The sequence below is a fragment of the Quercus robur genome, chromosome 1 (assembly GCF_932294415.1).
Source record: "Quercus robur chromosome 1, dhQueRobu3.1, whole genome shotgun sequence".
Classification (NCBI taxonomy): domain Eukaryota; kingdom Viridiplantae; phylum Streptophyta; class Magnoliopsida; order Fagales; family Fagaceae; genus Quercus; species Quercus robur.
The window spans coordinates 16,316,668-16,324,179 of NC_065534.1; the positions used below are offsets into that span (position 1 = coordinate 16,316,668).

The 7,512-nt window shown below is 32.5% G+C and overlaps 1 long non-coding RNA gene across 1 annotated transcript; it reads left to right on the forward strand.

The window, feature by feature from the left end:
* The first annotated feature begins 642 nt into the window (after positions 1-642).
* On the forward strand, positions 643-6,147 carry LOC126723267 (uncharacterized). The gene is made up of 2 exons (XR_007654216.1): positions 643-3,423; positions 5,533-6,147. It is a non-coding gene; the product is annotated as an uncharacterized LOC126723267 (long non-coding RNA).
* The last annotated feature ends 1,365 nt before the right edge of the window (positions 6,148-7,512 follow it).

Genomic DNA, 7,512 nt, shown 5'->3' on the forward strand with positions numbered 1-7,512 from the left:
TTATTTTTTTAAAAAAATTTTCTTGAAATGGTTTATTAATGTATATTTTTAAAGCATATATTAGTAATTTTTTAAATATATATATATATATATATATATGACAAAGTTTAACTATAAAATTAGTTGTAGTTTAAGGTTACAAACTTGCTCAATATCTTTTTATTGGAGGTGAATTTTGACAAATCCACCATTGAATTACATCTTCTTCTTATATCCTTTGTGCTTACAAAATTTCTAGAAAATTAAATATTAATAGCTATGTCATCAATAAATTGTTTAAATTGAAAGTTTTTGTAGTTTAAAATTATGCATAAAATATAGACTTATAGATCATATAGTAAATAATATTAAATTGACACAAAATTTGATGTGTATTAAGAGCGTAAATAACATACAATTTAGCGGTAGCTTTTCAAAATATGTAGTAATATTTATTTTATTGAAAAAGATTGTATCCTTAGGTTACAATCAATTTTATAGTTGAATTTTGTTTATATATATATAGAGGTCGTGGTTCCAATAATGATGATAATTTCACTTTGAGTAAAATTTGACTTATGTTGAGTGTATTGGAATATTGGAAAAGACGTGAACGTATTGTGCGTCTCATATTGACCGCGCGTTAATCTCGTAATGGTCCAATATTCAAATGCAAGGATAAAGCTTATCTATTATGAAATTTGTTGTGTACCTGTCATCATTGCTTTAAGCTGTTTTCTATGTCGTTTCATTTTTTTTTTCTTTCTTTCCCTCATTTTGTTACCATTCCTTTTGAAATACAAGAATAATCTGTGGTGTCCACTGTCCACACACATGATCCTAGAGGTCTCTTCTGTATTCAGTCTCACACTACCCCTCTTGTTTTCTATATAAATCTTCTTGTCATTTACAAATTAAGTTGTCCAGTGCTATACTTTCTTAGACTTTGGAGACTCTGAGAGCGTGTAGGCCAATATGTAGCCTTTATCTGCATTTGCACCTGCACCTACATACTTGTTTCTCTCATATATGACTTCAAAAACCAAAGCTAGCTTTAAAGCATGGCAAAATTGGGAGATGAACCAAGCAATAGGTGCAGGTACAGACGCAGGTGAATGCCATTTTGGCACTTGAAAGTTTAAACACACACAACAGTACGTGCTTACCTTTCTCTCTTTATATTTTTGGTTCCACCAAAAGGGTTTTCAGGACCAAATTAAGATCCATCAGTACAGATTGTACAGAAGGGACCTGTTAAAGTAAGTAAAGAGTCTACATCCACACTAAGAGACTTTTGGAGCTGAAAATATCACTCATCATCATCATCTCTTTCTTTGTATTTGTGTCTCAAAAGAGTTCTCTGAGAATCTTTTGACCCGGCAAGATCCATCGATAATGAACTAATGAAGCCCAGCTGATGAGGTAATGAAGACTCGCAAAAATAGGCTTTTGAAGGTAACAAACTCTCTCAGACACAGCACACTTTTGCACAGTTTTTAGAGTTCTAGAGTGCTTTGGACTTTTAAAATATAGTGAAAAATATAGATCTTGCTTCCTCTTGCTGAAAATTTTTACACACTAGTGCAAAGGAGAAATTCTTGAGGAAACTGTTACCACCTCTGGGCAAGAGGACCACGTTATTTTACAGCTGGTTGAAAAAACAACATATAAAGAATATTTATCATTGAAATTGATTCAATTTAGAGAAATCTCCTTTGGTAAAAATGGAAAAATTAGTTAGTGTTAAGAGGTTTAATTAACTCAAGCATGAAAAGGAATATTAGTATAAAAGAGAATCACAATAAAATTAAGCTCACGAAGAATAGAAAGAAAAGGTATAAAAGTACGTTATCGTGTCTACTGATAAATCAAAAGAACCAGAATATTTTACATGGTTGATAGTAAAACAAATAAAATGCAAACTTAAGCAAGCTTTGACTCACAATTTTCTTCAAAATAATCCCTCTCCTATTCCTTTAGAAGTAGCCAATTTCTTCAGAATATTTCGACTAACATATATAAGCCTAGAACTGCTGAATTTGAAGACACATATGCTCCTCAAATTAACTAATACTCCTAATATTTACACCTTTTTCCCCTTGTCAAGCAATAACAAATGCTCTCTTTTTATTATTATTAATATTTAAAAGAGAAAAAAAACTATTTGTATATATTCTGTTTGTTCTTCTTGTGGCCATTCTAGCTTTGTTAGTCTTGCACTTTGTATTGATTTCCAGTTTTCCACAAAATCTAATACAGAATTACAACAAAGCAACGAGAAATATACTCACACAGTCACACACCGCCTGATGACTAGGTTGAGCTCAGACAGATCATGATATCATGACATGACTTTGAAGAACTATGTTAGATTGTTAGTAACTTGCCTTGAATTAAATTTGTTTAGATTAGCCCCTACTCATCTTTTAATTTGGTTTGTACTTATTGTTGCTATATATATATATATATATATCCCTAAATTAAGAACATAATTATTTGGGAAAGTCCATCTGTAGATAACCCGGGGAAAAATCTCTCTAGGACCAGGCTTTTAATGATGGACATATACCTTTTGCAGTCCACATTGTCAGTGCATGGGTAAATATTGTTCATACCAGTGGCGTTGGATGCAGTTTCACATGTACAAATGTATTTGGGACTGTGGCTTATAAGCTAATTTTTTGCATTTTAATTTTTACTTACAGTTTTTTAAAACATTATTATTATTTTTTTTAAGTACAAGTATATATTAGTACGTTTTCAACAAAATTTCTTTCAGAAAAAAGCTATATAAATTGTTCCAAACGATGGCAATTCTATCTGGAAATAGAGGGTGTTAGGGTACAATTTTTTTTTTTTTACACCTAATATTATTTAAGTACAGTGGTGACGCCACATTATGCTCAGGGTGTTCCGAACACGTCCTGGAAATTTTTTTTTTATATATAATAATTAATTTTTTTTATTTGTTTACCCTTAAAAAAAATTAGGAACACCCTCAATCAAAATTTGGAACACCCTCAAATTAAAAAAAAAAAAAATTTGTTCTACTTTCAAGCAAAAAAAAAAAAAAAAAAATTGGTAACAGAGCAAAACAACAGATGGCAAGCCCAACATCAAGCCTAACAGATTACAAAGGAAGCAAACCCACGGATTCTCAAAAAAAAAAAAAAAAAAAAACCAAACCCCAATACAAAGCAAATCACTAAATCAGAAACCTTAAATCACTAAATCAGAAATCACGCTAAAGCAAACATAAAAACAGAGCAACGCCTCTCCTCATCAGAGATCGGTCCAATCGCAGTCCAGAGCACATCGTTGCTCCTCATTGGAGATCAGTCCAGTCGCAGTCCAGAGCACGTCGTCACCCCTCATCGGAGATCGGTCGTCAGTGACGATCATTGCCTCAGCCTCAGCCTTCAGCCTCTCTCCTCCGGTATCAAGGTATTTCTCTCTCTTTTTCTCTCTGACTCTCTGACTCTCTCAGTCTCTCACTCTCTTTCTGTCTTAGTCTCTCTCTCTCTCTCCATTTTGGTCTCTCTCTCTCTCTTCATCTTAGTCTCTCTTTATTAATATTTACCCTGTTTTTGGCTTTATCCGGTGTTGGTGTTGGTGTAGGTGAGATTATTAATTGTCTTTTAGTGTTGATGTTGGTGTCTTTTGGTGAGATACAATTAATTGACTTTATCTAATTTACTGTGTGCTAGTGCTAGTGTAAGTGTGCAACTAATAATTAATAAATATGATTGTGTGCTGTGTGCTAGTTGATTAGTTCAACTAATGGTCATAAAATATATAATAAATCTCTCTTTTTTAGACTTGGACTTAAGCTATACGACCTATATATTTTTTGTGTTGCACAATTTATTGACTTTTTTTTTTTTTTTTGGTTAAGTAATATTGTGATATTCCAAGTATCAAACAACCATAGTAATTAGTTGAACTAATTAATTTTGTTTGTTTGGGATATTAATTAACCAATAATTAATTGGGGAAAGCAACTAATAAAAAATAATTAATAATTTAATTAACCAATACATTATAAAAGACAAACAAATTAAATTATGTTAGGCTAAACAACAATTAATAATTTTATAATTAATGAAACAACAATATAACAAATTATAGTTTATAAAAGACAAACAAATTAGTGAAACAACTAAACAATAATACATTTGGGAAAAATTCCTAAAGCCGTCACTGAAAAAAATTATGCTTCTTAAGGAACACCCTGAAAAAAATTCCTGGAGTCGCCACTGTTTAAGTATCACCTATTTATCTTCAAACACCACTAAGAAGTTATTGGGCTTTTACAAAATATTTTTTGCCCTATTATTATGTTAACCACAAATATTTCATATCTTATTTGGGTCATGATGTAAGCTATCACAAAAGCCCAAAAAACTCATATCTTATCAAATTTTATTATTATTATTTAGTTAAGCGCAAAAACGGCCCTGCGAATCCAATTCACACATCACATTTTTTTTCAAAACCCAAGGCTACTTATGCTTGGCAATATTTCAAAAGCCTAATTTTCATTGGCAATATCAAAAGCCCAATTCTCATTGGTAATATTAAAAGCTCAAGTTAGCTACTTGGCACTATTTTGTAAAAAAGCCCAAAGTTATCAATACTTGTCAAAATACTATATCATAAGTATTTCACTTAAAGTCCAATGATTAACAATGTTTTAAGTTCTTAAACCTATTACTACAATATTACAAGCCTATGAAATCTATCTTATAAAACCCATGGTAAACATTTATGTTACGTGACACTATTCATTTTTCCAAAACCCATGACAAACATATATCAAGCCCATGGAGAATTATGAATTTGTGTTACTAATATAAAAACCCATGGAAAGTTATGATTTATTTTAAACTCATAATATTTATTTATTTCATACCATATTATAAATCCATTTTAATTATTTATGTTACATGACACTATTCATTTTTCCAAAACCCATGGCAAACATATATCAAGACCGTGGAGAATTATGAATTTGTGTTTCTAATATAAAAGCCCATGGAAAATTATGATTATTTATTTTAGACCTATGACATTTATTTATTTCAAGCATAATATAAACCCATGGAATTTATATAAGAAACCATAGTCACTATTTATCTTACATCACAACATTCATAATATCTATTTCCTAAACTCATGATAATTATTCACCTTACAAGCATATTATGATTATCTATAGAAAAACCCATGAGAATATCACATTATTCCATTATAGTGGTTGGTACCATATTTTATTTGAAACCCATGGATATTGCCTCTATTTAAAACCCATGGTAAATATTATTCTCAAGAATTATTGGAGGTCATTATTTAAAAGCCCCCAAAAAAAAAATATCATTTACAAAAATAATCCATAGCAAAAATTATGAGAAACTATACAAGTTGTTATTTAAAGCTCATGGAAATTAATACCCAAAACCTATCATAAATATTTATTAAAACTCATGAATTCATTTTATTTCTACTAACAACTAAAGTCTATGTGGAATAAAAATTCATGGCAATATGTGGTAGTTTTGTCCATTTTGTAGGGCTCACAATGAGAAAGCAAAAGGATAGGCCGAAGTGGAGAGAACCACCAAGTCAGAGGCCCGCCAAAATACTCAGTCCTCATGGCCAAGCCCAACATGAAATCTCAGCCAAAACAGCTCATGTGTGAAAACTGTCCCCACTAGAAAACTCCATTCAATTCTGCCTTTCGCTAGAGGTCACCTCAAGAAGCAACTAAGCTCCCAAACCAAATTAGGAGCTGGCTACCTGTCCTACTACCAACTCTGACGTGAAGAGTACCAGAGGCTGACACCTAAAAGGCTAATGGCCAATAAATACCATTCTTCCCCAAGTTTTGGTCACAACTCAAGGAAGCCATAACCAAGACCTCCAAGCTCATGAAATTCTCAACCAAATAGTTTATTTTATTACTAAAAATATATGTAATTGGTTTATGAACCAAGCCCATGAATCCTAAAGGGGAAAATTAGAGAAAAGTGGTTTGGAGGACATAATAGGGGTGTCCAATAATAGCTACCAGTAGATGCATCAATGGTTGACACTTGGCTTGGAGTGTCAACCAACTCTCTTAAGCTCTGATCCTAGTGGCAGCAAGCAAGATCTCTAGTCCTTATACTTGATCTAATCCTATTGGACAAAATTAATCTCCAAATCCCAGCGTTTAATGCCTAGATTAGGAGCATCTTAGCCTTCAGCTGCATTACCCAAATAAGTAAAACACCCAAAAAACAAGTCTCACCATTTTGGGCCAAATTTCAGAAAAGATATTCTAGAATTTTGCTACTATCAAACATGGTCCTTTCTATATTTTTCTAATCAATCCCTTAATTTTCACTATAAAAGGGAACTACCATCAACTCATGGTGGACAACAATCTTATCATAAAATTCCTCCCCCATCATGCTATTTTTAGCTCATAAGTCAATCCCTTAGTTCAGAAACTAGCCTTTAGTCCATAAACGCTCATATACACTTACCCATAAACATCACATTCCATCTTTTCAAAAAATCTCAGTACTTTAAAATAGTCATAAACAACCCCTCTTTACACCATACCCAAAAATGGCTAAACACCAGTACTTCATCTCTCTTCCATACTTCCATATATTCACTCATACTTTCCATAAATTCATTTCCATCACTTACTATACATATATATTCATCATTATGGGCATGATATGGCACATGGAGATCTTGTTTAAACATTTGCTACACTAGATGGACACTCTCTCTCTCCCTTCATTTCATCCTATTTTTTCCTTTTTTACTTGTAATTATGAAGTCTTTAATCCTTGTTTATTGTTATTATGATGGAAGCCATAATGTTTTGGGTACCATGGAAGTTTTCCCTTATGTTGACTTAATAATAATAAGAAAAACATATGATTTTTACTATGTAAACACACTTATTAACCTGTTAGACGTCTACCTCTGGAGGTCTGTCACATTCACTGCTGGACCATTTTTCCTCTTGTGTACTTGTTATAATGTGCCAACTTTTATATTAACCAACTATGGAGGAAATGCATAATTTTTACTATGCAAATACGTTTATTGGCTTTCCAAACATCTACCGTTGGATGTTTTTCTTGCTTACCGCTAGACTATTATTTAAGCACTTGTTGTAGTGGGCCATCCTTTGTGCTAGCTTATCTTTGTAGGAGGTATTTTTGGGGCCTTATTATAATTTTTGTTGGATGCAACCTAGACCTTAAACAAAATGAGCCTTTCACACTTCACCGATAGCCTTTGGGCCATGTTCCAAGCCTAAAGTTGAGTCTCGATCTTGACTCTCCGAACATCATATGGGTGACGAAAAATGCCCCCAACAGAGGGTTTGCAACTTTTTTTTATTAGATGTTACCCTATGAAAACATAAAACTCGTGTCGGTTATATATTACCATTCAAGCAAGATATAAGATGTGACTGAGAGGGCATAGGCGGAGCTAGGGGGTGTCAAGGGGGGCCATGGTCCCCCTAGC